The following is a 9,151-nucleotide window of genomic DNA, read 5'->3' as shown; positions in this document are numbered from 1 at the left end:
CCCTCCCCCTTGAGCAAACCGCCGGCCACTCTTGGCCAAAGGGGTGTTCAAACTTTTTTTTTTTGTGACTTATCTACTAGTAACCTCATTTTACTCTTTCACTCTACACACACTTCATCTCACTTCACACTTTTCTCTCATTTTCTCTCCTTTCTTGTAAGTAACTTGAAGCTTTTTTCTTCTCATCTTTTCTTTGAAAAACCGAACCAAACATCTCATATCATCATCATCTTTTCACTTATTTAATTACTTGTTGTTACTTAATCACTTACTTTGCTAGTTGTTGTTAATTACTTACATGTTGTTAAGAACCAAACTCTTTAGTTTGATTCTTCATTTTATCTTGTATTTACAAGAACACACAAGAACTAAACTCTCTAGTTTATGTTCTACATCTAATATTTTAAAAGATTGTAAGTTCATGTGTTGTAAGTCATACTTGTAATTCATGTTGTAAACTTAAAGTTTACTTTTCTTAAAGATCAAGACTTTGGCTTGAATCTTTAAAGTATGAACAACCATGAACTAGTTACTTGTTTATTTAAATTATTTCTTCATTTCATGTACTTTATGTTGTTCTTGGTCAAGTGTTACTAGTTAACTTTGATCTCATTTTTCTTGAACTAAAGTTAACTTTAAAAGTTCAAGAACATGGAAGTATAACTTTTTAGTTATAACTTCATACACTTGTGTTAGATTTAACTTAATAACTTTAGATCTAGACTTTTGGGTCTTGGATCTTCAAGATCTAACTAAGAACTATGTTCTACAGCTTAAGATCTTGATTAGTTAGTTTACTTTCAAGTTTGTAGTTCAATATTACTTTTATAGTTCATGTATATGTTAAATCTAAGACTTTGATGTAACTTTGGTTCATCAAAACACTTGCAACACTTAAGTGAGTTGTGCTACATAACTTAGACTTGCACTTGTGTTATGATGGTCAAAACTTGGTTAAGATGATGCAAACACATCAACGAGTTGTACACTTGAAGCTATATGCATCAAGGATGAGAACAGTGATAAGCATCGAGCACAAAGAACCCACCGGACCTACTGTTTACTATTACTGGGTCTGATCAGTATGACATGGGCTACTTTAAAGATGATTTTTAGATAGCTCTGTTTGAGTAGATAACTTTTTCATTTACGACTCGTCTTAATCTGAGTTACGGTTTAGGATTTATGGCCCTCCGATCGTCACTATGTCCTTTTAACGTTGTGCTAAAAATTCTGACCTACTCGCACTTAGACCATCGCCACGGTCAAACGACGACGATTTTGCTTCTGGAATTTTTACCACGAATAAAGGACTCATATACGGAGCCATGGCCATTGGTCTCACCTTATTTCAATAGGTATTGAGGCCGTGGTGACTGATCAAAGTCAGCCTTTGTTTTAAACTCTTTTCATGAACGAAACTTACTTTACACCTTTTGTTTGATGATGAATGATGATGACCTTTAAGACCTAATTTACATACATTTAAACCTATTAGGATTATTTACTGACTTAGTACTATTTGACTTAGGTTGAGGACTTTTCGGACCTACGTACTTGCTTATTTCCCGACTCGACTTTACCACTACTTTACCACTGTGAGTTATAGCATCCCTTTTTACTTTAACTATTTTGGGAACTGAGAATACATGTGCATTTTACGTTTTACATACTAGGCACGAGTACTTAAACTTATATATGTGTGGGTTATACAACGGCATAAACATTCCCTTTAGCTCGGTAACGTTTAGTCATTGGTTTTTGAACCGGTGAACGCGAATCTTAGATACGGATCCATAGGGTTTGACATCCCCACTCGGGCTAGTAGCGCTAGCATTTAACGGGTGTTTAATACTTTTTAAACATACGCACTTGCCAAGTGTACTTTCAGCGGGTATAAACGTTAAGTTAGTTACCAAGTGCCCACGGTTAAACATATACTTTATCATACTGTTTTGAAACGCTCTTTGTAGCACTAAAATCTCGTGGCCTACCTTACATACTGTTATACTTAAACTATAGCTCACCAACCTTTGTGTTGATGTTTTTAAGCATGTTTTTCTCAGGTTTTTAAGGTTAACTGCTTCCGCTGTGTACTAGTCTTGCTGTAGACACCCGCTGCTTTAGAGATGTCACTGCATGAACGTTATCTTGCATTCATAAACATTATTACTTTTGAAACTATGGTTTGTAACGACCCAAGGGTCACACACTATTATATTTGCTTCTTTTCATAGAAGCATACTTTGGTTGTAAACCATTCGATGTTAGATATGACGTCACCTTTTATCATGAATGCAAACTTGTTTTGAAAACGCATATAGTGTTTGACCTTGTAATGATCATGTTGTTGATGATTCGTACATGATGGTTTTGTACGGGGCATCACATTTGGTATCAGAGCATTGGTTGTAGGGAATTAGATTGCATTAGTGAGTCTAAGACCGACCCGAGTAGGATTCACTAATAGGACTAATCTACAACTTGCTAGTTTACTTGTTTCCGCTGAACTTACTGCATGCTGCTGCTTACTTGTACTGCTATATGCCGTATGCTACTACATGATTTCACTACTTCATGATATTACTTGCTTTCGATTGCATGCTACTTCTGTACGATTTACTGTTATTGCCATGCTATTTACCGTTATACATGATTTAGACTGTTGGCCTAATACGTGCCTGCTTTATGACTTACTGACATGGAAAATTTATTTTTCCTTGTTCAGATGTCGGATATTCCACCTGGTATCGTTTTGGGCAGTTCAGACTCTTCAGCCATTTCACCTGCTACTGTTGCCGATCCACCGATCTCGTCGGTGACACACTCTAGTGACCCAGGCGCTTCGTCCTCCGGAGCTAGTAGTCATGCGCCTACCCCAGTGGGTACTGCAGACGAAGCCCAGGACATCCCGGAGATTCCAGCTCCACTTGTCCCGGTACCTCAGGAGCCACAGCACCATCCCGGTGGTGTTGTGAATCCCGCGGAATTTGCGGAAGGTCCATTCCGTAATCAGTATCGTCATTGGTGCCGACGCGCTCCTGATGGACGACTCGTGCCGATCCCGCCTTTTAGATATCGAGAGATGATGGCCGCCCGAGGAGAGCCAGTACAGCCGCCCGTGCAGCCACCTCCACATGATTCAGATGACCCGTTATCCGACGACACATCCTCAGACGACTCTAGCGGCGAGGATTCCACCGATGACTCCGACGAGGAGGACCCCGATGATGCACCTGTTCAGCCACCCTCCACCCCGCCAAAGAAGCGGTACCGTTTCGACGGCACCATTATTCCAGGGATCAGCGGAGGTCGAGCATTCACTGACGCATTTGGTCGGCGTCGTAGGGTTACCGCCCATAAGCGGCTTGTGCCGTATCCTGCTGATCCCTTCATCCGTAAGCCTTACCGCTTGGCAGCCTCTACTTCTGGAGTCGGACCGTCTGCACCACCAGCACCACCCGTGCCGACTGCACCGCCTGCCCCACCCACTCCCTCTATCGAGGAACTGATGAGGGAGGTGGAGATCCTCCGTGTTTGGGTAACTGAGCTCGAGGACCAGATGTCTCATGTATTGGACATCCTACACCCACCTTCACCGTAGGGCTTTTGTAGTAGATTTCATTATGTAATCTAGTTGTAGTTTTATGTTTCACTTATGTATTGTACGAAATTATGCGAATGTATGCAACTTATTATTATTAATGAATGGAACTTTGTGTTATTTAATTCTTGCACGATGTTCTATTTACGTTACTGTATGATTCTGTGGTATTTGTACCTGGTTGCATTACTTAGTAAACATGTGATGTGTTGATTCCATGTTGGTTACCATATACTGTATTATTACTATTTGAATACTGGATTTTGACATGAGTCAAAATTTTTGTTTAGAACACCATGGCCAACGGACGATCAACACCTACCGCAGCCCAAATCGAGGATATGATCAATGAACGAGTCACCACAGCTTTAGCAGAAAGGAACCTCCAAGCTCCACCGCCAACACCATCGGTTATCCAGCCCGTTCGTAATGGGTGTACGTACAAAGAGTTCCAAAGCTGCAAACCCCACAACTTCAGCGGAACAGAGGGGCAGGTTGGTCTCACTAGATGGTTCAAGAAGTTAGAATCTGTGTTTCGAGTTAGTAACTGTTCAGAGGAGAATAAAACCAAGTTTGCTTCATGCACGCTATCTGATGGCGCACTAACGTGGTGGAACACGTTGGCTCAAGCAAAAGGTATTGATGAGGCGTTTGCTACTCCATGGGAGGAGTTCAAAGGGGCCCTGATTGAGGAATATTGCCCTAGGACCGAGATCCAGAAGATGGAGATTGGATTTATGCAGTTAAAGGCTATTGGGAACGACCTTGATAGTTACAACCGGAGATTTTTGGAATTAGCCCTGATGTGTCCGACAATGGTCACCCCGGAATTCAAGCGTATGGAAAGGTACTTCTAGGGACTTCCTAAGTCCATTAAGGGAAACGTCACCTCGTCCAAGCCACCCAATGTCCCGGAAGCAATGCGCAAGGTGCATACTTTAATGAATCAAATTATCATCGATGAACTGAAGAAGGCTAAGTCTGAAGCGGGTAGTAGTAAGAAGCACAAATGGGATAAAAACAGGGGAAGGACCTATGATCAAAACCTGGTGAAACGACATGAGGGTTTCAGAGGAAACAACAACTGTGGAAACCCCAATCCGAACACCAACTCAAACCCCAACTACAAGGGAACCTTACCACAATGCAAGCGGTGCTACAAGCACCATACTGGGTATTGTAACGTCGTTTGTGAAAAGTGCCAATGGACTGGACATATCGGTAAAGACTGCAAGGTCACCACCCTGAATGTGAAGGCGAACACCAATGGACCAAAAAAGTGCTACGAATGCGGACAGACGTGCCATTTCAGAAATGCGTACCCCAACAAAAGAAAAGACGGTGGACTACCCCGTGGTAGAGCTTTCAATGTTAATGCAAGGGACGCCCTCGAGAATCCTGACTTGGTGACAGGTATATTCACTATCAACAATCTTTTAGCTTCTGTCCTATTTGATACTGGTGCCGATAGAAGTTATGTATGTAGACACTTTTGCAATAAGATTAATTGGTCATTAGTTCCTTTAAAAGAGAGTATGCTTGTCGAAGTAGCCAACGGTAAACTTTAAAAGGTTGACCATATTAGTCGAGGAGCTATTATCAACATAGCTGGTGCAGATTTCGAAATTGATTTGATACCCATTAAGTTAGGAAGTTTTGACGTGATCGTCGGTATGGATTGGTTAACCAAGATAAGGGCCGATATTATCTGTAGAGATAAAGCTCTTCGTATACCACAAAGAGATGGTGAGCCACTGATCATTTACGGAGAGAGATGTACCTCGAAACTGAACCTCATTAGTTGCATGAAAGCGCAAAAGATCATGAAGAAGGGATGTCTTGCTGTCCTAGCACATGTGAAAACAGTAGAAACTGAGGTGAAGAGTGTGAACGACGTTCGAATTGTGAACGAATTCTCCGATGTCTTTCCTGAAGAATTTCCTGGATTACCACTGCCGAGAGCAGTAGAGTTTCAGATCGATTTAGTTCCAGGAGCTGCACCTGTAGCTCGCACCTTATCGACTCGCACCTTCCGAGATGCAAGAATTACAGAGCCAATTACAAGAACTGTTAGACCGTGGATTTATCCAACCAAGTTTCTCACCTTGGGGCGCACCTGTGTTGTTTGTGAAGAAGAAGGATGGATCCTTCCGTATGTGTATCGACTACCGTGAACTCAACAAATTGACAATCAAGAATCGGTTTCCTCTTCCCCACATTGAGGATCTTTTTGATCAACTACAAGGATCGAGCATTTACTCCAAGATCGATTTGCGATCCGGTTATCACCAGTTGAGGGTGAAAGAAAGTGATGTGATGAAGACTGCATTCAGAACTCGTTATGGTCATTATGAGTTTCTCGTGATGCCATTCGGTTTAACCAACGCACCTGCCGTGTTCATGGACCTTATGAATCGTGTCTGCAAGCCATACCTGGATAAGTTCGTTACCGTTATAGATGATATCCTCATCTACTCCAAGAGCGAAGAAGAGCATGAGCAACACCTCCGACTAGTACTTGAACTCTTAAGAGCAACTTTACGCCAAATTCTCCAAGTGTGAATTTTGGTTGAAGGAAGTCCAATTTCTGGGTCATGTTGTGAGCGACCAGGGTATCAAAGTTGATCCCACCAAGATTGAAGCTATCAGCAAGTGGGAGACCCCCACTACTCCGACTCATATTTTCCAATTGGAGGCCTCGCCGGTTACTACCGAAGGTTTATTGAAGGTTTCTCTCTGATTGCGCGTCCTTTGACCGCGCTGACTTACAAAGGGAAGAAGTTCATTTGGGAACCCGCACACGAATCAGCATTCCAAACTTTGAAGAAGAAGTTAACCACCGCACCTATCTTATCTCTTCCTGAAGGCAGTGACGATTTCGTTGTTTATTGCGATGCTTCGAAAAGTGGTTTTGGTTGTGTACTGATGCAACGATCAAAGGTTATTGCCTATGCTTCCCGTCAACTGAAGATTCACGAACGAAACTACACTACTCACGATCTCGAACTCGGAGCCGTTGTCTTTGCGCTCAAATTGTGGAGACACTATTTGTATGGAACTAAGAGCACTATTTTCACCGATCACAAGAGTCTCCAGCACATCTTCGATCAGAAGCAACTGAATATGAGAAAGCGTCGATGGATCGAGACGCTAAACGACTATGATTGTGAACTTCGTTATCATCCTGGCAAGGCCAATGTTGTAGCTGACGCTTTAAGCCGAAAGGAGAGGACGGCACCTCTTCGTGTTAGGGCTCTGAACATCACCATCCATTCGAATCTCAACAGTCAGATCCGAGTAGCCCAAGATGAGGCTCTCAAGGAGGAGAATATATCTTATGAATACTTAAACATTCTCGTCTCTAAATTCGAGGTTAGGGAGTCTGGACTCCGATGCTATGCCGGAAGAATTTGGGTACCACGTTATGGAGATCTACGGAACCTTATACTTGATGAAGCACACAAATCAAGATATTCAATTCATCCCGGAGTGGGTAAAATGTACCACGATCTTAAAGAACAGTACTGGTGGCCGAATCTTAAGAAGGACGTTGCAACTTATGTTGGTAAGTATCTGACTTGCTCGAAAGTTAAGGCCAAACATCAGAGGCCTTCTGGGTTACTTCAACAACCGGAAATCCCACAATGGAAGTGGGAAAGGATAACAATGGATTTCATCACCAAGCTACCAAAGACGGTGGGCGGATACGATACCATCTGGGTTATCGTTGACCGTCTTACCAAATATGCACACTTCTTGGCTATGAAGGAAACGGATAGGATGGAGAGACTTGCTCAATTATACATCAAAGAGGTTGTATCTCGTCATGGTGTACCTTTATCGATCATCTCAGATCACGATCCTCGTTTTGCTTCCGGATTTTGGCGTTCCTTACAAGAAGCCATGGGAACTCGCCTCGACATGAGTACTGCTTATCACCCACAGACCGACGGTCAAAGTGAACGAACGATTCAAACCTTGGAAGACATGTTGCGTGCATGTGTCATTGATTTCGTAAAGGCCCGGGAAAGGCATTTGCCACTCGCCGAATTCTCTTACAACAACAGTTATCACTCGAGTATTAATGCTGCACCTTTTGAAGCGTTGTATGGCCGCAAGTGCCGATCTCCTATTTGTTGGGCCGAAGTAGGCGAAAAGCAAATCACCGGACCCGAGGTAGTCCATGAAACAACAGAGAAGATTGCCCAGATTCAAGCTAGACTTAAGACGGCCCGTGATCGTCAAAAGAGTTATGCCGATCTTAAACGTAAGGACTTTGAATTCAACGTGGGTGACCGTGCAATGTTGAAGGTTGCACCTTGGAAAGGTGTGATTCGTTTTGGAAAACGTGGAAAGTTGAACCCACGATACATTGGTCCTTTTGAAATCTTGGAGCGTGTTGGACCCGTTGCTTACCGTTTGGATCTTCCAACTCAATTGAGCTCAGTTCATCCTACCTTCCACGTGTCAAACTTGAAAAAGTGTCTTGCTGCACCCGAACTCGTCATACCACTTGAAGAACTTACTATTGATGACAAACTCCACTTCGTGGAAGAGCCTGTTGAAATTATGGACCGTGAGGTCAAGACTTTGAAACGCAACAAGATTCCGATCGTCCGAGTACGATGGAATGCCAAACGAGGACCGGAGTTTACCTGGGAACGAGAGGATCAAATGATGCAGAAGTATCCTCACCTTTTCCCGACTCCTCCATCTACCCTAGCTTAAAATTTCGGGACGAAATTTTCTTTAACACGTGGGTAATGTAACGACCCTGGAATTTCCAACGTTTATTTATTAATAATTATTATTAATACTTGTGATTTATTGAATGTATTGATTATATACATTTACTTGTTACCATGATTGATCATACATGACTTTAAATTGCCCGACACGTATTTGTGACACACGTACATTACACGAATAATATTTTTGAATATTATTTACATTCATGACTAATTTATTAATCATTTTAATTAACTAAGACTACTAGTTAATTACTTGGGCTCTTATTGGAATAATTTGTTAATTAATGGAACTTGGGCTTTTATTAGTGATTAATGGACTAGAGAGCCCACCCTACTTCTTTTATGGACTTGTTAGCCCACTCTACTTAACTAAATGGATTAATTAGCCCAACACACATGCAAGTATTACTTTCAAACTTAACTAAATTGATTAAATACTTAAGGAATCTAGTTACTTGTTCTTCCCATGCAAATACATCAAATAACCACCTTTTGAACCTTTAACATGCAATAACCTTGTGGACAAACTCCTTCCCCCCTCCCCCTTGAGCAAACCGTCGGCCACTCTTGACCAAAGGGGTGTTCAAACTTTTTTTTTTGTGACGTATCTACTAGTAACCTCATTTTACTCTTTCACTCTACACACTTCATCTCACTTCACACTTTTCTCTCATTTTCTCTCCTTTCTTGTAAGTAACTTGAAGCTTTTTTCTTCTCTTCTTTTCTTTGAAAAACCGAACTAAACATCTCATATCATCATCATCTTTTAACTTATTTAATTACTTGTTGTTACTTA

This window comes from Rutidosis leptorrhynchoides, chromosome 10 (genome assembly GCF_046630445.1).
Source record: "Rutidosis leptorrhynchoides isolate AG116_Rl617_1_P2 chromosome 10, CSIRO_AGI_Rlap_v1, whole genome shotgun sequence".
In the NCBI taxonomy this organism is placed as follows: domain Eukaryota; kingdom Viridiplantae; phylum Streptophyta; class Magnoliopsida; order Asterales; family Asteraceae; genus Rutidosis; species Rutidosis leptorrhynchoides.
The sequence above is the reverse complement of the archived record's forward strand: the minus strand, read 5'-3'. Positions refer to the sequence as shown.